The 21,338-nt window shown below is 40.2% G+C and overlaps 1 long non-coding RNA gene across 1 annotated transcript in view; it reads right to left on the minus strand.

Moving 5' to 3' along the window:
- Nucleotides 1-609: 609 nt before the first annotated feature.
- Nucleotides 610-21,338, minus strand: part of LOC106999326 (uncharacterized) — a 39,633-nt gene continuing 18,904 nt past the window's right edge. The window contains exons 5-7 of the long non-coding RNA XR_013400869.1: nt 20,198-21,133; nt 1,103-1,201; nt 610-748 (exon numbers count right to left, since the gene is read on the minus strand). This is a non-coding gene — a long non-coding RNA (uncharacterized LOC106999326). The remainder of the gene's footprint in view (nt 749-1,102; nt 1,202-20,197; nt 21,134-21,338) is intronic.

Below are 21,338 nucleotides of genomic sequence, written 5' to 3' on the forward strand. Positions count from 1 at the left end.
AAAGTCAAGGTATCAGCAGGGCTGTGCTCCTCCTGAAGGATTTCAGGGAGAATCTGTTCCTTGCTTCTCCAGCTTCTAGAGCCTGCTTGGTTCATGGCTCCTTCTAGCATTGGCATCATTCTGACCTCTGCTTCCAACATCACATCTGCTTCTCTGACTCGCTCTCACTCTGAACTATCTGCTTCCCTTTCATAAAAACCCTTGTGATTACATTGGGCCCACCCAGGTAATCCAATATAATCTCCCATCAAGATCTTAACTTAATCACATTTGCAAAGTACCTTTGCCACGTAAGGTAACGAACAGATTCACAGGCTTGAGGATTAGGACATAAACTTCTTTTGCAGACCATTATTCTGTCTATCACACTCAGTCATAGAAAAAAGTATTTTTAAATATCGAATCAAATTTTGATAGAAACAATAAGTATATAACTCTAAACTTTCTATCTGTGACAGGAAATAACATGACACAAGAATCTGAAAAACAACAAATGAGGAAAGGAAAATTAGAATTGTATTATAATTTATAGTTTCCATTGGTTTTCTTCAATTAAAATTCTAATATAAATATAATACTGTCACTTCTAAAAGATTACAGCTGAGCACTACTACCTTTGTTTTCACTGGTTATGCATCTTTCCTCTCCAAGTCCCTGTCTTTGTGGGCAAGGCTACATGCCTCAAAACTTTAGGTGGTACCCTCTGGAATGCATCACTGCCAGCAATCCGTGTTGCGCAGGAATTCAACTGAGAAGCATGAAAAGGAAAAGGGTAGAAAATAATTCAGTCCAAGACATGAAAAGGAGAATAGTCCATTTTCTTCAAAGAAAAAAAAATAGCAAATGCATAAAGAGGAAGCTCTACATTTAATTGAAAGTATGAATACCCTAGGATTTTCCATCTATAAATTATTGAAGATAAAAATGAAAAATATTTTAAATGCCATGTATGACCATGATGAGAGTCCACATTTTCTGACCAGGCTGGACAAAGACAAGTTACAAACTCATGTTTTATATAGCAGCAGATGTGGCCAGGAGGGGCCAATGTTGAGTATATCAGTCTGGCAGGGATGGGGGATTGTCATTAAGAGATATTTACCCTTCCCTCCAGGCAGGGAAGAAGAAAAATCATTATCAGCAAGCAGATGGTAACATTGGCAGACTTTCAACATGGTCTTCTAATGTGTCCGTTTTCCTCCTTGATCAAAATGGAAGAGAAAGAAAAAGAAAAGTTCAGAACTCTTTTCAAAGACAATTGACGGTGTATCACTTTTTAAGACAGCTTGGTTTATCTCTACAAAATTGTTCTCATTTTAACAGGTCAGGTCACATAATTATAAAAGTGTTGAGTACTTGGTATTGTTCAAAACAAAAAAGATGTCAGCATGTTTATCAGCACTGGGAATGGATCCCATAGAAAGAGCTAAAAATATAATAGAAGAAGAAATAATAAACTGAGTCTTCAAGAACATGGACAGAAAAAGTCAACAATACAGAAGGAATGAGGGGGATGTGTCTTTCTCAGAAACTGGAAGACAGCTGAGGTAAAGCTATGAAACTTGGTGGGGATGGGGATGGGAATCTGAGGAATTTTATCCCTGAGAACCTTGAAGTTTCTCCCATTAAGGACAAGGATGGGAGCAGCACAAAACAAAGTGGAAGAGCTTAGAAGGCAATGATAAAGGTTTGGAAGAGTCACTGGGGACAATTAGGAGAGGCAGCTGGCCAGATTTTTGGACCATTTTGAAGACTTGCCTGAGACTGGGGACTACGAATGTATAGAGGGAAAAAATCCACACAATTATATCAGTTTTCCCAATAGCCTAAAGGTAGAAGTAGAGAAAGTATATGGTGGGATTGATCCATGTTTGAGGATTTGCAGGACCAATGGAGTGACCAAAAAAAGGGAGGGGGGCAAGGCGGGCCAAGGCTTCCCTGCTAAACAAGCACTGAAGCTACAGGAGAAGAGAGAATATATGATAGGTGGAGGGAATTAGACAGATTTAAACATGGAAGGGACAGGGCCAAATTGAGTTTTGACTATAACTACTCTGGGTGCAGAATAGAACATGTAACATAAAAGGGCTAAGACTGGAGACAGAGAAACCACTGGGCAGCTCTCTCACTAATCCAAGACAAGGATGACAAGTTTCTGAACTGGCAAAGGGAGTGCATTCAATTCCTGTGGCTGCCATAACAAATTACCACAAACTACATGGCTCAAAACAAGGAACATATACTCTCTCACGATCTCACATTTCTAGAAACTAGAAATGAAAATCAAGCTGTTGGCAGGGCACTCACTCTGAAGCCCATACAGGAGAATCTTTCCTTGCCTCTTTTGCCTTCTGGAAGCTGTCATCATTCCTTGGTTTCCTTAGTTTGTGCCCACATCACTGCAACCACTGCCTCTGTCTGCACCTCCACATTGCTTTCTCCTCCATGTGTCTGTATCTTCCCCTCTTCTCTGTGCCACAGTTCTCCCTCTGCCTTTCTCTTGTCATTGGATTTAGGGTCTACACAGAAAATCCAGTATAATCTCATCTCAAGATCCTTAACAATAGCATCTGTAAAGACCCTTGTTCCATATAAGGAGCACAAGTTCCAGGGATTTGGTGTGGACTTATCTTTTAAGAACTATCACCCGACCCATTATAAGTAATAAACAAAAAGAGGGAGAGACAAAACTCAGAACTATTTGAAAGGTATAGCCAGCAGAACTTGACGATTAGTTGGCTGTGGAGAGCAAAGGAGAGAGAGAAGTCAAGGGTAACTTATAACTAAAGTATCTAGATGGTGCCATCCCCCGTGATAGAGAACATGAACAGAAACCCAACGTAATAAAGAAGATGACGACCTTTTGAACACGTTGAGTTTGAGGTGGGCCTGGGACACCTAGAGGGAGATGTTCAGCAGATAATGGGACCTATGCATCTGAATAGCAAGAGAAAGAACTAGGCTCAGAATAGATACTTGGGAGTTTATGAGCATATAAGTTGTCACTTAAAACCTCAGAGAAGATAACATTGCTCAAGAAAATAAATAGGTGGCAAGAACTCCAGAGGACTAAAAGTGGACAAGTGGCAGTTAAGGGACAGACAGAGGAAGACAAGCTTATGAAAGAGATCAAGAGAGAGTGGTAAAAATTACAAGTTCCAAAATTTAAACAGTAATAATAAAAAAAAAAAAGTCTGCCAAACAAACAAAGCCCTGGGCCAGATGAATTCACAGGCAAATTCTACCAGACATACCAAGAGCAGTTGGTACCAATCCGACTAAAACTATTCCAAAATATAGAGGAGGATAGACTCCTCCTCAATTTGTTCTATGAAGCCAGCATCATCCTGATACCCAAATCTGCAAAGACACAATAAAAACAGAAAAATATAGGCTAATATCCTTGATGAACATAGACACAAAAGTCCTCAACCAAATATCAGCAAACTGGACCCAGCAGCACATCAAAAAGTTACTTCACCATGATGAAGTAGGCTTTTGTCCTGGGGTTGTATAAGTTAGTTCATCATACACATATCAATAAATGAGATTCACCACAAAACATAATTAAAAACAAAAACGACATGAACACCTCAATGGATGCAGAAAAAGCTTTTGATAAAATTCAATATCGCTTCATGATAAAAATCCTCAACAATTGGTATCAAAGGAACATACTTCAAAACAATAAGAGCCATCTATGACAAACCCACAGCCAACATCAAACTGAACAGGCAGAAGCTGGAAACATTCTCCTTAAGAATTAGAACAAAACAAGGATGCACACTCTCACCACTCCTATTCAACATAGTACTAGAAGTCCTAGCCAGAGAAGTCAGTCCAGAGAAAGAAAAAAAAGGCATCCAAATAGGAAAATAAGTCAAATTATCTCTCTTCCCTGACAGTATCACTCTATATCTAGAAAGCTTTAAAGACTCCACCAAAAGGCTCCTAGATCTGATAAATGAAAAGAAGTCAAACTATCTATCTTCACTGACAATATGATTCTATTTCTAGAAAACCTTAAAGACTCAACCAAAAGGCTCCCAGGCATGATAAATTACTTAAGTAAAACTTCGTGAAAAAAAATTAATGTAAAAAAATCAGTAGCATTTCTATATACCAATAATGTTAAAGTTGAGAGCCAAATCAAGAACATAATCCCATTTAAAATGTCCACGAAAAATTGTTCTCCAACAATTATGAGAACAAGAGATGAAACTCAAAAGACAAGTTGGAGACTGACTGTATGTATGGGTCTTGAACACAGATAAAATGGCTGTGTAAATATGAGGGAGGATGTACATAGGGAGATTAGTTAGGAAGGAAGTGACTGCAACAATCTCAGCAAGAGATGATGGCAGCTTAGAACAAGGTGCTAGCTATGAAAGTGAGAAGAGATGTGATTACGGATATATTTGAAGGTGGGCCCCACAAAATAGCTGAAGGATTAGACACAGAGTGAGAAAAATGTGAGTCAAGGATAATCCCAAGGATCTTGACCTAGGATACTAGAAGACTAGAGTCACCATGAGGGAGAAACACACCTTCTATGTACAAACAGTAGGCTCACTATACAAATGAAACTTAAAAGTAAAGGTCTAGTCCTTTATTCCAACCAGATCACCTACCCTATACCCCTTCTATGTAATAATTTTGCTGCAGTCACTACATATTACATTTCAAGAGACATGTCAAATACCTATGTCATTAAAGTTCAACGTGCAAAAGCAAAAAAAAAAAAAAAATGAAGCTGATACTAAATGTTGAAGAGAGACTGCAAAGGACTGGTAAAGAAAACCATTCACTGGCCAGGTGTAGTGGCGCACATCTAAAATCTCAACACTTGTAGGGGCCAAGGCAAAAGGAGTGCTTGCGGCCAGGAGTTTAAGACCAGCCTGGGCAACATAGCAATATCACTCTCTCTACAAAAAAAAATAAAAATAGTAAAAATTAAGAATCAATTTAATTAACAGGTGTGGTGGCATGTACCTATAGTCTTAGGAATTTGGAAGCCTGATGCAGAAGGATAGCTCGAACCCAGTAATCTGAGGCTGCAGTGAGCCATCCATGATCATGCCACTGCACTCCAGCCTAGGAAACAGAGCAAGACCCTGACACTAAAAAATAAATAAAACTCACTTGATTGACTTACAGCATGTTTCATTGCATACCACAAGCTTGAAAATGCACAGATGTTCCTCCCATAATATACCAGAAAACCTGGTGATTCACTCTTTAGCAAGAAAGCTCCTGGAAAACTTTGATTAAATTGAACCCACCAGTACTACATCATTACTGAAAAATTCATGCTTAAGGGGAAAGAAAAATAAGGGTGTTCTTCATGAGAAAAATGTGTCAACTACATATTCTCAATATCCCCCCTACATTAGAGAATCATGACCTATAAACGTTGTGAAATGATACTAGTAAATTGAATAGGTTTTCTTCCCAAAATCTTTGGGTGTTGTTTGAGACATTTAAAGGGTCAGAGCTTGGCAACAACTCAATCCTGTGTGGAAATGACTGAGGATGTATTCTACCTTTGGAGCCTCTCAGTCACTCAGGAAATCCTCAATTACGGGAATAGGTTATTGCATATGCAAATTGCATTCACTCTGAAATTTATTAGTGTTGCTCCAACATCTTCTATTCAAAGGCAGCCAGATTCTCTCCCATGGGCATATGGTTCTCCACTGAACCCAAGAGGAATTATGCCAATCTGAGAAGAGTGCAATGGATCCTTCAGAATTTTGGAGAACTAACATTTTGCAGCTGAAAATAAGTATGAGCATCCCAGAATGCTTTCACCTAGAAACATGTTGTAACTGGAACTTAGATTCCCAGGTCAGTCCACTAACATTGATTTAATCCATCCTTTTCCTACAACACTCTGTAAACAGTACTGCAGACCTGTCAACATAAGAACCTTGTTTCCATTGATTTAATGAGGGAGTATTTTTGGAACACCGGTTACGCACCATGCTTGTACCGGAGTTACAGAGTTGTGGAACACAGAGAACACAGTCCTCGCCCTCGAGGAGTTCACAGGGAGTGGCACAGACAAGGAGAACATTAAATCCAACAGAGAGCAGTCAGTGTTGTGACAGAAACACGGGCTGGGTGTTGAGGAGGCACAGGCAGCCGTGAGGGGAGGGGGATATCTAGTGCTGACACCTGAAGGAAGAACGGGTCTTGAAGGCAGATAAAATGGTTGTGCAAAGCACATTGCAAAGCACACTCAAAGCTAAAGCTTATGTCATACAAACACATCTCTCCAACAGTTATTACTCTCTATAGCCCACATGATCTGTAGCCCACCAGGTTGTAAGCTTTCACTAGGGGATCTGCTGGCTTGGGGCAAGACCTTTGGCAGAAGAGAAAGTATTGAGGAGGGTGAGGAGCCAGAGAAAGTGCCATGGGGCATAGAGTAAAGCATGGGAAGGCTAAAAGAAGAGAACAACATCTCTAGGATACAGGAATGAGACACTTTGTGGGAGGGAGTCCCATAGATCAGCCATTATAAAGAATCTATCCAATTCTAATATTGTGCAAGTTCTGTAGATACAAGGATCCATAAAATATGTCCCCTAGCATCAATGTATGAGACACATAAAATATGTTACTCAACATCTTGAGGTCTGCCAGGGGCACCAAGTGCAGTCACATGTTGTAAAATGGTGAATATAATAGTATCTAACCTCAGATGATCATTATAAGGAAACCATCTCTGCTTCCTATCCCCAACAACCATTTTCAAGAAGGAGATGCTGCTACAAATCAGCTAAGTTCAGTGATACTTATTAGATGACAATAGTAACAATAACCATAATTGCTGTTATTATTATTATATTACGAATACTTACTGTGTCCAAGATATAGTGTTAAAACCTTCATAGACATTCATGTCAGTTAATGCTCACAGTCAGGATGTAGGTATGGTGATGAGTCCCATTTTACAGGTGAGAGAGGTTCAGTTTTCAAGAGCCATACTCTTAACCACTACTCTGTACCCGCTACCATATAAGGGAAGCATGAGAGTCTAGTGTGCCTATTTTTAAATTACTGTTCTTAAGTTAGAGACTTCCTGTATGGTGCTATATTCATTTCTGGATTTTTTTAAAGGTGTGGCAGGGAAAAAACAGGTGAAAGAAGAAGAGGTGTATTTCTTTCCATTGTTAAGAAAAATAAGCAAAGGAAGAAAGGGAGGGAGGGAGGGAGGGAGGGAGGAAGGAAGAAACGAAGGGAGGGAGGGAGGGAGGAAATGGGAGGGAGGGAGGGAGGGGAAAAAAGGATGATTTTATTTCAGGGACATATTTTGGTGTAGTTCCAACCCAATATTTTTATTCTTTCTATATTGACTTTATCCTATATTGAGGATTGATCTTCAATTGAGACTTGATATTTAAAAAAAAAAATCAAAGAATGCCCTCCGTACACACCGCCAAGAGAGCAAACCAACCCCAAAGCTAGCAGAAAACAAGAAATAATCGAAATCAGAGTTGAACTGAAAGAGACTGAGAAACGAAAAACCATTCAAAATATCAATGAATCCGGAAGCTGGGTTTTTGAAAAAAATAACAAAATAGACAGATCACTAGCTAGAGACTCTTAAAACTTCCTGAACACAGTGAGTTCTTTTAAGCCTTCAGAAATCAGTCATTCCTCTGCTATTTATACTATTCTAGAGTTACAGAAAATGAGAGAAATTTTATCAATTTAGTTATGAAGCTAGCTCATTCCTGATGGAGAAAAAAATCCTAACAAATATAGCACACAAAAATATAACAGTAGAAAAAAAAAAACTCTTTAAAATATTAGCCACCTAAATTCTTTAGTAAATTTAAAGAATAATAGACCACAACCAAGTAAGAGCTACCAATGTGTGGGAGTCTAACTCTCTTCATGGTCTCTAAGAACTTGTTTCGTGAATCTGGGTCTTCTTGTTTGTTTGTTTGTTTGTTTGTTTGTTTGAACCCTTTACCATTATATAATGCCCTCTTTGTCTTTTTTATCTTTGTTGGCTTAAAACCTCTTTTGTTTGATATTAGGATTGCAACGCCTGCTTTTGTCTGTTTTTCATTTGCTTTGTAGATTTTTCTCCACCCCTTTATTTTGAGCCTATGGGTGTCATTGCATGTGAGATGTGTCTCTCAGAGATAGCATACCATTGGATCTTGTTTTTTATCCAGTTTGCCACTCCATGCCTTTTAATTGGGGCATTTCACCCATTTACATTCAAGGTTAATATTGATGTTTGTGGATTTGATCCTGTCGTCAGGTTGGTTGCATTCTTTTCAATGCCAGCTATTTTGTCTGTCAGCTCCTATATTGTTTTATTGTAATTCTTAGCTTCCTTGGATTAGGTTTCAGCATACTCCTGCATCTCAATGATCTTGTTCCTATTTATATTCTGAATTCTATTTCTATCATTCAGCCATCTCAACCTGGTTCAGAACACTTGTTGGAGAGCTAGTGAGGTCGTTTGGAAGAAAGAAGGCACTCTGGCTTTTTTGTCAGAGTTCTTGTGCTGATTCTTTCTCATCTTTGTGAGCTGATGTTCCTTCAGTCTTTGAAGTTGCTGTCCTTTGGATGGTTTTTATTTTTTTAATCCTATTTGATGATCTTGAGGGTTTGATTATGGTATAAGGTGGGTTCAGTAAACTGGGTTCATTTCTGGAAGATTTTAGGGGGCCCAGGCTCAGCTCCTAACTCCTGGACTGCATGCTCTAACTCCGGGGGACTGGTATCGGGCCCTAGCTTTGGTCTCTGGCTCCCTGAAATTAGATCTGTCCTCATTTGCGCATGCTAGCAGCAGCAATAGCAGCACAGCGGGGTGCATGCTTGTTGACCACAGCAGGGTGCTAGTGGGTACCAGCCTTTGTGTTGGTGATCCCAGATATAACAGAGGCAGCACAGCTTGCAGGGTTGCAGGGGGCCCACCCGACAAGTGACTGTGGGAGTGGTCACACTGGTGGTGGTGTTAGCACAGGGGTGGGGTGGTGGCAAGTGCAGGCCTGTGTGTGCCCTCTATGCATGTTCATGCTGGCAGGTGTGGTCAATCAGGGCACAGGAAGGTCTCCTGTTCTCCTTACCTAGTTTGGATAGTTGTTCCAACTCTTTTTTCTATTTTAAGTTCCAGGATACGTGTGCAGGATGTGCATATTTATTACATAGGTAAACATGTGCCATGGTGATTTGCTGCTCCTATGAACCCATCACCTATTTTTCCTGATGCTCTCCCTCCCCACACACACCCCTGCCACAACAGGCCCCAGTATGTGTTGTTTCCCTCCCTGTGTCCATGTGTTCTTATTGTTCAGTTCTCAATTACAACTGACAACATGCAGTGTTTGGTTTTCTGTTCTTGTATTAGTTTGCTAAGAATAATGGCCTCCAGCTCCATCCATGTCCCTGCAAAGGACATGATCTCTTTCCTTTTTATTGTTGCATAGTACTCCATAGTGTATGTGTACCTCATTTTGTTTATCCAGGCTATCATTGTTGGGCATTTGAGTTGATTCCATGTTTTTGCTATTGTGAATAGTGCTGCAATGAACATATGCATGCATATATCTTTATAATAGAATGATTTATATTCCTTTGGCTATATACCCAGTAACGGGATTGCTGTACCAGAAAACAGTATTTCTGGTTCTAGGTCTTTGAGAAATAACCACACTGTCTTCCACAATGGTTGAACTAATTTACATTCCCACTGACAGTGTAAAAACATTCCTATTTCTCCACAATCTCACCAGCATCTGTTTTCTTGACTTTTTAATAATTGCCATTCTGACTAGCATGAGATGGTATCTCATTGTGGTTTTGATTTGCATTTCTCTATCAGTGATGTTAGCTTTTTTTCATGTTTTTTGGGCACATAAATGTCTTCTTTTGAGAAGTGTTGTTCATGTCCTTTGCCCACTTTTTAATGGGGTTGTTTGGTTTGTTTGTTTGTTTGTTTGTTTTTGTAAGTTTGTTTAAGTTCCTTTTAGATTCTGAATGTTAGACCTTTGTCAGATGGACAGATTGCAAAAATTTTCTCCCATTCTGTAGGTTGTCCGTTCACTCTGATGATAGTGTTTTGTTTTTGTTGTTGTTGTTGTTGTTGTTGTTTTCTTGCTATGCAGAGGCTATTTAGTTTAATTAGATCCCGTGTGTCAATTTTTGCTTTTGTGGTCATTGCTTTTCACGTTTTTATCATGAAATCTTTGCCCATGCCTATGTCCTGAATGGTATTGCCTAGATTTTCTTCCAGGGTTTTTATAGTTTGAGGTTTTACCTTTAAGTTTTTATTCTATCTTGAGTTAACCTTTGTATAAGGTATATGGAAGGGACCCAGTTTCAATTTACTGCATATAGTTAGCCAGTTCTCCCAGTACCACTTATTTAATAGGGAACGCTTTCCCCATTGCTTGTTTTTTCAGGTTTATCGAAGATCAGATGGTTATAGATATGTGGTCTTATTTCTGAGTTCTCTATTCTGTTCCATTGATCTATATGCCTGTTTTTGTACCAGTACCATGCTGTTTTGGTTACTGTAGCCTTGTAGTATAGTATGAAGTCAGGTAGCGTGATGCCTCCAGCTTTGATCCGTTTACTTAGGATTGTCTTAGCTATACAGAATATTTTTGGTTCTATATGAATTTTAAAGTAGGCTTTTCTAATTCTGTGAAGAATTTAATGGTAGTTTAATGGGAATAGCATTGAATCTATAAATTACTTTGGGTAGTATGGCCATTTTCATAATATTGATTCTTCCTATCCATAGGCATGGAATGATTTTCCATTTGTTTGCGTCCTCTGTTATTTCCTTGAGCAGCGGTTTGTAGTTCTCCTTGAAGAAGTTCTTCACTTCCCTCATTAGCTGTATTCCTAGATATTTTATTCTCTTTGTAGCAACTGTGAAAGGGAATTCATTCATGATTTGGCTCTCTGCTTGTCTATTGCTGGTGTACAGGAATGCTTGTGATTTTTGCAGATTAATTTTGTATCCTGAGAATTTGCTGAAGTTGCTGATCAGCTTAAGAAGCTTTGGGGCTGAGAAGATGGGGTTTTCTAAATATAAGATCATGTCATCTGCAAACAGATACAGTCTGATTTCCTCTCTTCCTACTTGAATACTCTTTATTTCATTCTCTTGCCTGATTGCCCTGGCCAGAACTTCCAATAATATGTTGAATAGGAGTGGTAAGAGATGACATCCTTGCCTTGTGCCAGTTTTCAAGGGGAATGCTTCCGGCTTTTGCCCATTCAGTATGATATTGACTGTGTGTTTGTCATAAATGGCTCTTATTATTTTGAAGTATGTTCCATCAATACCTAGTTTATTGAGAGTTTTTAACGTGAAGGTATGTTGAATTTTATCAAAGGCTTTTTCTGTGTCTATTGAGATAATCATGTGGTTTTTGTCGTTAGTTCTGTTTATGTGATGAATTACATTTATTGTTTTGCATATGTTGAACGAAGTTTGCAACCCACGGATGAGTCAACTTGATCAGAGTGGATAAGCTTTTTGATGTGCTGCTGAATTCAGTTTGCCAGTATTTTACTGAGGATTTCTGTATCAATGTTCATTAGAGATATTGGCCAGAAGTTTTCTTTTTCTGTTATATCTCTGACAGGTTTTGGTGTCAGGATGAGGCTGGCCTCATAGAACGAGTTAGAGAGAAGTCTCTCCTCCTCAATTGTTTGGAATAGATTAAAAGGAAATGGTCCCAGCTCTTCTTTGTACCTCTGGTAGAATTCAGCTGTAAATCCATCTGGTTTGAGGCTTTTTAGGCTTTTTTTTTTTTTTTTTTTTTTTGGTTGATAAGTTATTTTTTACTGCCTCAATTTTAGAACTTGTTTTTGGCCTATTCAGGGATTCAACTTCTTCCTGGTTCAGTCTTAGAGAGTGTATGTGTCCAGGAATTTATTCATTTCTTCTAGATTCTCTAGTTTATGTGCATACATGTGTTCATAGTACCCTCTGATGGTTGTTTGTATTTCTGTGCAGTCAGTAGTGATATCCCATTATCATTTTTATTGTGTCTATTTGATTCTTCTCTCTTTTCTTCTTTATTAATCTAGTTAGTGGTGTATTTTATTAATTTTTTCAAAAACATGTATTTGTTGATTTTTTTTGAAGGGTTTTTCATGTCTCTGTCTCCTTCAGTTCCACTCTTATCTTGGTTATTTCTTGTCTTCTGCTAGCTTTAGGGTTTGTTTGCTCTTGGTTCTCTAGTTCTTTCAGTTGTCATGTTAGAATGTCAACTTGAGATCTTTCTAGCTTTTTGATGTGGGAGTTTAGTGCTATAGATTTCCCTCGTAACATTGCTTTAACTGCATCCCAGAGATTCTGGTACATTGTCCCTTGGTTCTCATTGGTTTTAAAGAACTTGATTTCTGCCTTAATTTCATTACTTACCCAGAAGTCATTCAGGAGCAGGTTGCTCAATTTCCATACAGTTGTGTGGTTTAAAATGAGTTTCTTAATCTTGAGTTCTAATTTGATTGTAAGAGACTGTTATGATTTCAGTTCTTTTGCATTTGCTGAGGATTGTTTTACTTCAAATTATGTGATCGATTTTAGAGTAAGTGCCATGTGGCACTGAGAAGAATGTATATTATGTTGTTTTGGGTTGTAGAGTCCTGTAGCTATCTATCAGGTCCACTTGATGGAGAGCTGAGTTCAAGTCCTGAATATCTTTATTAATTTTCTGTCTTGAAGATCTGTCTAATGTTGACAGTGGGTGTTAAAGTCTCCCACTATTGTTGTGTGGGAGTCTAAGTCTCTTTGGAGGTCTCTAAGAACTTGTTTTGTGAATCTGGGTGCTCCTGTATTGGGTTCACATATATTTAGGACAGTTAGCTCTTCTTGTTGAATTGAACGCTTTACCATTGTGTAATGCTCTTTTTTGTCTTTTTTTGATCTTTGTTGGCTTCAAGCCTGCTTTGTTATAAACTTGGATTGCAACCTCCGCCTTTTTCTGTTTTCCATTTGCTTGATAAATTTTCCTCCCTCCCTTTATTTTGAGCCTATGTGTGTCTTTGCACATGAGATGGGTCTCTTGAATATAACACATCAATGGGTCTTGACTCTTTATCCAGCTTGCCATTCTGTGTCTTTTAATTGGGGCATTTAACCCATTTACATTTAAGGTTGATATTGTTATGTGTGAATTTGATCCTGTCATCATGATGCTAGCTGGTTATTTTTCAGACTTATTGATGTAGTTGCTTCATAGTGTCATTGGTCTGTATACATCAGTGTGTTTTTGTAGTGGCTGGTAATGATTTTTCCTTTCCATATTTAGTGCTTCCTTCAGGAGCTCTTGCAAGGCAAGCCTGGTGATGTGAATTCCCTCAGCATTTGCTTGTCTGAAAAGGATTCTATTACTCCTTCACTTATGAATCTTAGTTTTGCCAGATAGGAAATACTGGGTTGGAAATTCTTTAAGAATATTGAATTCCCCACTCTCTTCTGGCGTATAGGGTTTCTGCTGAGAGATCCACTGTTAATCTGATGAGCTTCCCTTTGTAGGTGACCTGGCCTTCCTCTCTGACTGCCCTTAACACTTTTTCTTTCATTTTGACCTTTGAGAATCTGAAGATTATGCATCTTGGGGTTGATCTTCTCAGGGAGTGTCTTACTGGGGTTCTCTGGATTTCCTGAATTTGAATGTTGGCCTGTATTGCTGGGTTGTGGAAGTTCTCCTGGATGATATCCTGAAGTATGTTTTCCAACTTGGTTTCACCTTCCCCATCTCTTTCAGGTACCCCAACCACTTAGAGGTTCAGTCTTTTTACATTATCCCATAGTTCTCAGATGTTTTGTTCATTCTTTTTCATTTTTTTCCTCTAATCTTGTCTGCCTGTCTTATTTCAGCAAGATGGTCTTCAAGCTCTGAAATTCTTTCTTCCTCTTGGTCTATTTGGCTATTGATATTTGTGGTTGCATTGTGAAGTTTTCATGTTGTATTTTTCAGCTCATTTATGTTCCTCTCTAAACTAGTTATTCTGATTAACAGCTACTATAGTGTTTTATCACGGTTCTTAGCTTCTTTGCATTGGGTTAGAACATGATCCTTTAGCTCAGTAAAGTTCATTACTATCCACCTTCTGAAACTTACTTCCGTCAGTTCATCCATCTCAGCCTCAGCCCAGTTCTGTGCCCTTGCGGAAGTGGTGTTTCAATCTTTTGGAGGAGAAGAGGCATTTTGGCTTTTTGAGTTTTCCGGTTTTCTCATTGATTCTTTATCATCTTCGTGATTTTATCTACCTTCAATCTTTGAGGCTGCCGACCTTTGGATGGGGTTTTTGTGGGGACTTTTTTGTCGATCGTTGTTGTTGCTGTTTGTTTTTCTTTTAACAGCCAGCCCCCTCTTCCACAGGGCTGCTGCAGTTTTCTGGGGGTCCACTCCATACCCTATTTTTCCTGGCTCCCTCCTGCAGCTGGATATGTCACCAATGGAGGCTGCAGAACAGCAAAGATGGCTGCCTGCTCCTTCCTCTGGGAGCTCTGTCCCATAGACCAATGTGATGCCAGCAGGAACACTCCTGTATAAGGTGTCTGGCAAACCCTGTTGGGAAATCTTACCCAGCCAGCAGGCACAGGATCAGCGACCCTCTTAACAAAGCACTCTGGCTGCCCCTTGTTGGACGAGGTGCACTGCACTGGGGGGAATCTTACTCATCAGGACTGCCCAGATTCCTCAGAGCCAGCAGGGGAAAAGACTAGGTTCACTGATCCACAGAGACCACGTGCACTCTTCCCCACAGGGACTCCATCCCAGGCAGATCAGAGTTCTGTCTGTAAACCCCTAGGTTGGAGTTACTGAAATTCCCACAGGGAGGCCCCACTCAATGAGGAGAGATGGGTCCAGCTTCAGACTAAACAGGCAGCCTGACCATGATCTGCCACAATTGCTGTGCTGTGCTGTGGGGAATGCTTCCTGGGTCCAAACCGTTCAGTCTGCCCGGGACCGGCAGGGGAAAACGGCAAACTGGAGCTGCAGTGATGGCTGCCACTCCTCCCTCAAAAAGCTCAGTCATCTTAGGCAGCAGGCAGCCACAGTGATAACGGCTGTCCCACCCTCCCAGGAACTCAGTAGTCTTAGGCAGTCTCCAGTGGATCAGCCATCTAGCGTCTGCATAGCTCTGTGCTTGGAACCCAAGTTTCTGGTGGCGTGGGCTCATGAGGGTATCTCCTGATCCTCAGGTTGCACAGATCCATGGAAAATTTGCCCATTTCCTGGGCAGGGTAGCACAATCACTCACTGCCTCCCTTGGCTGGGGATGGCAGCTCCCTTCGCCTCTTACAGATCCTGGGTAGGCTGTCACAGCAACCTGCTTTTCCTGGCTCTCTGTGAGTCATGCCAGCCACCTAGTCATTCCCAATGAGAGAACCTGGATACCTCAGTTGCCAGTACAGGATTCACTCACCGTCTTCATTCTTCTCAGAACCGCAATTCTGTTCCAAAATCTTTCCAAAAGTCTTTCTCAAAAATGCCTACCAACTTTCTCTGTAACAAACTCTTAATTTGAGCACTAGATAAAGGCCTTTCCTCTCATTCTAACTTGATGCAAAGAGAATGAAGAAATTAGAAAGATAAAAATATCTGTAAACTATACTATGATCCTGAATTATATTGAGTCAAATGCTTTAAGACTGCTTACTAGAGTCTCAGTTTATTCAATTTACTTAGTGTTTAGAGAACTTTATACGGTAAGGAGTATAATTATGTCTTATTTATTGCTGATTAGATATGGTTATTTCCATCTGACACTGGAAACCTGGCAACATAGAAATGCTGAATTCCAGGTACTTGTCAACCAGTAAGTTTGAAACCTGGATTTGTTTTTTATTATATGTATGCCATGGACAAGTGACCCCCTTCAAAACCTCAAGTTTTTCATTTGTAAAATGGGCATAGTGACTCCTACCTTGCAAGCTGTCTGTGACGCTTGGAGATGGGGTATATAAAGTGCCACTCTACTTCTTCATACTCTCCTTCATCTGTTTTTTCTCCCTTATTCCTTTCCATTGTCAAGGGGCTAACCCTCTTCTCTCTATTGTGGAATAAGAATGATATTTTATTATTTCAATGTTCATTCCCATTTGACCGTGACGCAATCTATTTTAGCAACATCGGCTACACCAGTTCTACATCCATTCTCTTTCTTTTCCCTCAGCTTATAGGAGTTAACTAGTTTCCCTTCAAAGACAATATATTCTAACACTAAAACAAAATGATTCCACCCCTGTGGAAACTCTCATGAAGAAAAAATTAAAGAACTTTCCAAAAAAGTGTAAAAGATACCAGCAGCTGCTCTCTTACATAATGATACACTATTCTTGTGAAAAACTTGGGTGAGAGTCCAGGAAAGGTCTAGAGTGACTGTCTTTCTGAAGTAAACATCTGTGTTGGTGGGAAATTGAGACATAAACACACATTCAGAATTCAAACACAATTCCCAAGTGTCACATTAGAATTCCACTGGTTTTTATGGAAAAAAAAATAGATCTCCTAAGCTTTGTAAAATTTCATGTAACAGCAGCCAAAGTCAACCACACAGGATTTTCATCTGTGTGTTTTGGGAAACAATCGGAAAAATTAAAACTGATGTTTTAATGGCTTTTGAGTAACTTGGACATCTTCAACAGCGCCTGCATCAGGTCTATGGTCCTTCTGTGCAACTGACACCAGCCATGGTATTTGTCCATAATGATGGTTTCCTTCCTAGTCTAGTCATTGATTTTTCCATTCTACAAAACACTTAGTCATGAATGTTGTGTTTATATGCTCTGTTACAGAAACATCCTGTATATCACAAGCAGCAAAGGCTGTCGCTCATGTGCCACTACCTTGAAAAAAATCCACATTTCTTCCTCCCATTCCCATTCCCCCATCCAAGGATAGGTCACAGTGGAAAGATTACTTCACTGGTCTTATAAAATACACTAGAGCAATCCCACTTCCTAAAGGAACCACACCCTTGTAATCAGAAAAAGAGAATACTGAGCCAACACAAAAATAAAAAGATAGATTATGTGAAGCCATCCCGTCTCCTTCAGAATGTCTGTCCCCTTCGGGCAGGAAACACTTCTCAGTGTTCGTCATGGTACCAAGTATAACTTTATAGACAAGTGAACTCACAACAGAAATTAACGCTAAAACCTAAAAGGCTTTTCCTAACATTTTCTTTCCTTTGTTTATTTTTAGTACCTTTCTGTAAAATCACATCTTAAAAAGAGAAAGGGAAAAAGGATCAAGGAAAGATGAAGGAGAGGGTATGAAGAAGTAGAGTGGCACTTTATATACCCCATCTTCAAGCCTTACAGACAGTTTGCAAGGAAGGTGCTACTATACCCATTTTACAAATGAAAAGCTTAAGGTTTTTAAGGGCGTAACTCGTCCATGGCATATATATAATAATAAGCAAAGCCAGGTTTCAAACTCACTGGCTGACATGTACCTAGAATTCAGCATTTCTATATTTCCAGGTAAATGCAGAGCTCTTGACAATCATTTGAGCTAATAGTCAAGCTTAGAGGAAAAAAAAAAAACCACTACTGTGATGGAATCATTTTATTCTTGAAATCTGATAAAACTGGTATAGACTAAAGGTCATCTTGGCCATAAATCAATCTTAAGAAAGCATCTACAAAATGCCTAGTTTTGAGCAACATAACTTCCTGATGAGTCCTCTGTAATAAAGTAGCTGCAAAATGTTTATATAATGAGGCAACTTTTTTGATAAGATTACTACCCACAGACTGGTCAGGAGTTGAGGTCTTGTATTACTTTTCTATCGATGAGTAAAAATTACCACAAATTTAGCAGCTTTAAAAAATTCCACTTATGGGAGTTGAACAATGAGAACACGTGGACACAGGGAGGGGAACATCACACACCGGGGCCTGTTGGGGATGGGGGAAAGGCGAGGGAGAGCATTAGGACAAATACCTAATGCATGTGGGGCTTAAAACCTAGATGACAGGTTGATAAGTGCAGCAAACCACCATGGCACATATATACCTATCTAACAAACATGCACATTCTGCACATGTATCCCAGAACTTAAAGTAACATTTTTTCAAAAATCCCACTTATTAATGCATAGTTTTGTAGACCATAAGGCCAGCATGGCATGGCTAGGTTCTCTTTAGCATCTGGAAGGCAATGAGTGTGTACCCATTGACTGAATACTTCCTTTTCATGTATGCTATTGTTTCTCTGCCTCCTTGACCCTAAGGGTCATTACTGTCTTGAGTTCTGAAACCATTGATTAAGCTTGTCTATTTTGATTCAACATATCATATATACTATTTTCAATTTATGTTGCTTCCTACCAGAATTCTAGAATTTTCCCCAAGATTTCCCTCTTCTTCCTCTGGTGTACATGCTCCACCTAATCCCCCAGATTGGGAATTTGATGGATTTGCCTCCCAGGATTAGGTTATGTTATATGGCAGAAGTGACTTTAGAAAGGGAGATTATCCAGGTGGTCCTGACCTAATTGCATGACCCCTTTAAAGGCAGAGTCTTCTCTGGCTGGCAGTAACTACTAAAAAAATGGGGACCTCAGTACTACAAATGCAGAGGACTGAATTCTGCTGATAACAAAAATGAGCTTGGAACTGGATTTTTCCTCCAGAAAAAAAAAAAAAAACTTTCTTTCAGGGAAAATTTCAGCCAGGCTGACGTCTTGATTTCAACCTCATAAAATGCTAAATAAAGGGGATTCCATGATAATCAAGACAAGGACTCTGTCCTCATGGAGCTTAAAAACCTATCAAGGAATAGCCAGGTGTGGCGGCGGGCACCTGTAATCCCAGATACTTGGGAGGCTGAGGCAGGAGAATCTCCTGAACCTGGGAGATGGGGTTGCAGTGAGCTGAGATCATGCCACTGCACTCCAGCCTAGGGGACAGAGTGAGACTCCATTTCATATCAGATGAGCCTGGGCAACAGAGCAAGACTGCACTCCATCCCATCTCAGCTGTCTGTGCTTTCAAAGCACTTCTGAATAACACCAAAGTAATCCATATCACATTGTCCCAAAATTGCTTATTCATACGTTCATCTCCTCACTGTTTTGAGCTTCTTGAGAAGAGACACCATGCACAGCACTTGGCACATGGTAGGAGGCAGCAACAATGTTCACTGAATGAACTGAATGAATAAATACTGATGCCTTAATAGGCAATGAATTCCTGCCTTACAAATATTTCAACAAAGACTAGACAATCATTTAGCAGGAGATGCAGAGAGAATTGAAGCATCTGATTACTGGACCGCTGATTAGGATCCTCCAAACCTGAGTTTCCTTGGGACTAGATGAAGAAAGCTAGCAAATGAAAAGTCACAGAGAAGAGAAAGTACTATGTTTGAGGAATAGCAAGTGGCTGTTTTGCTTGGACAAGAGAGGAGAGGATGGAGATAGGATTTCCGCAAGAAAGAGGTGACACACCCAAGAAAGTAAAGGGAAATTATTGAATAAATCTATTCTTTAAGAGGAATGGGCAAGGTAAACTATCAACCCTGGGATGCCGAAGCCAACAGAGATGAGCAACAGCATGCGGCCATTTCCAGCCACGGATCTGAAGGAGCAAAAGAAGTGGAGTTACCAGAACACTGTGAAAGAGGAGTGGCTTGATAGGAGTCGTGGCCTGGGTAGAGAAACAAGACTTGGTTACTGCCAGAATCAAGGACTGACAGGAAGAGAGGGAAGGAATAAGTATCCAGACATCCACTTCCCTCTGTCAATGGTCAAACCCAATGAAAAGCCAGAGAGTGAGGAAGCCCCAGTGAAGCATGTAGAAGCCAGTCCCCCAAATTCCAGAGCATGGCAGAAAGGCACCTGAAGGGTCCAACGGAGTGTAAGCAGCACAGATGGGGAAAGGGAAGCAGAGCCTGACTGTACCACGTCTCGAGGGGCAGGCAAGGGGCTTAAGCATCATTCAGTGAGCCCTCAGGAGCCTCTGCAGAGTTTGAGGCATGACCCAGGCTCTTCCTGAGGATGACTAATTTAGTGGCTGTCATCAGAATGAACTCTGAATGAGAAGAGGCAATAGTAGGCAGGGAAACAAACTAAGAAACCACTGAAATGGTTGAAGCAGAAGGTGAGGTGCCTAAAGGAGGGGATGAGCTCATCATTGCTCTCAGTCACTCACAGGCTCCTTGTGCCCCAGCCACTTGCTGCTTACCTTCCAGGTGAGCAGGGCACAAAGTCCTGGGGATGGAGAAGCAAGCTTTTCTCTACACTGGGAAAACACATCCGTTGTTTAACTTTTTAGGCTCCCACTGATGTTCACTTCACCTCCTTTCCTTTGTGGCTGAAATTACACTGAGCATTGCCAGCAGAAAGGAGCAACAGAGACTGAAGGTCACATCTGGAGCAGAAGGCAGTCACTGAGCTGCTTAGCACAAAAAGCCACTAAATGGATAGAGACCCACAGGGAGAAAGCTCTGCTTGATTGTCAGTAGCCACTTCCTAAAGATTCTGATGTCCTGAGGCTTTTCTACCCTCCTCTTCCTCACAGTGACCAAACCATCCTTCCTGTCTTGCCCCTTCCAAAAACTGTCTTCCTTGGGCCTCATGTCAATGGACTTCCTTGGGACTCATTTTCAGGCTTTAAATCCAAAGTCAATCTGACAACTTTATGGGCGCAGAGATGACGAGAAGATTAATATTGTTCCATGAAGCTTTCTCTTTCTGCACGAGTACATCCAGACTTTCTTCTTCCATTACCATTGCTCTTGTCTCCATGGAAGCTACGTCACACAAAGTGGGCACAGGCATCGGTGGACAGAGCCAGAGTGAGTGCCTGGTAGTGCCCTTCATCAGGTGGATAGGAAATGGCTCCAGCTGTATTTCTTGTTTCTGTTCAGAATAATAGTCTTGGGTTTTATTGGTATTATTATAGAAAGTTTCCTGAAAAAGAAAAAGCAGCTGCTGTTTGAGTTCTCAGCTGTTTTCTGATACACTATGCAACAAGGCCTCATCTGATTGGGATTTGCATCTTATTTTCTTCACTGCTTCATTAAAAGCTTAGCACCAGGAAGAGGATTATTTACAACATGGTATCGCTGAGGCCTGGAGAGCCTTTAAAGACTTGTCTCTGTGTAAAATCCTTGCCGGGCTTTTCAAGATCAAGGTGTAGAGGGAAAGAGCAACAAAAAAAAAAAAAAAGAAAAAAGAAAAAGGCTGAATTACCATACACTTAGAAGTTCTTCCCATACTTGTGACACTACCATGTATCATCAGCAACATGAATCAACAAATCTCAATAAATAAGTTTCTATTTCAGACTAAAGGGTGAAATGATACAAAACAGCAACACCAAG

This window comes from Macaca mulatta, chromosome 1 (assembly GCF_049350105.2).
Source record: "Macaca mulatta isolate MMU2019108-1 chromosome 1, T2T-MMU8v2.0, whole genome shotgun sequence".
NCBI classification, from domain to species: Eukaryota; Metazoa; Chordata; class Mammalia; order Primates; family Cercopithecidae; genus Macaca; species Macaca mulatta.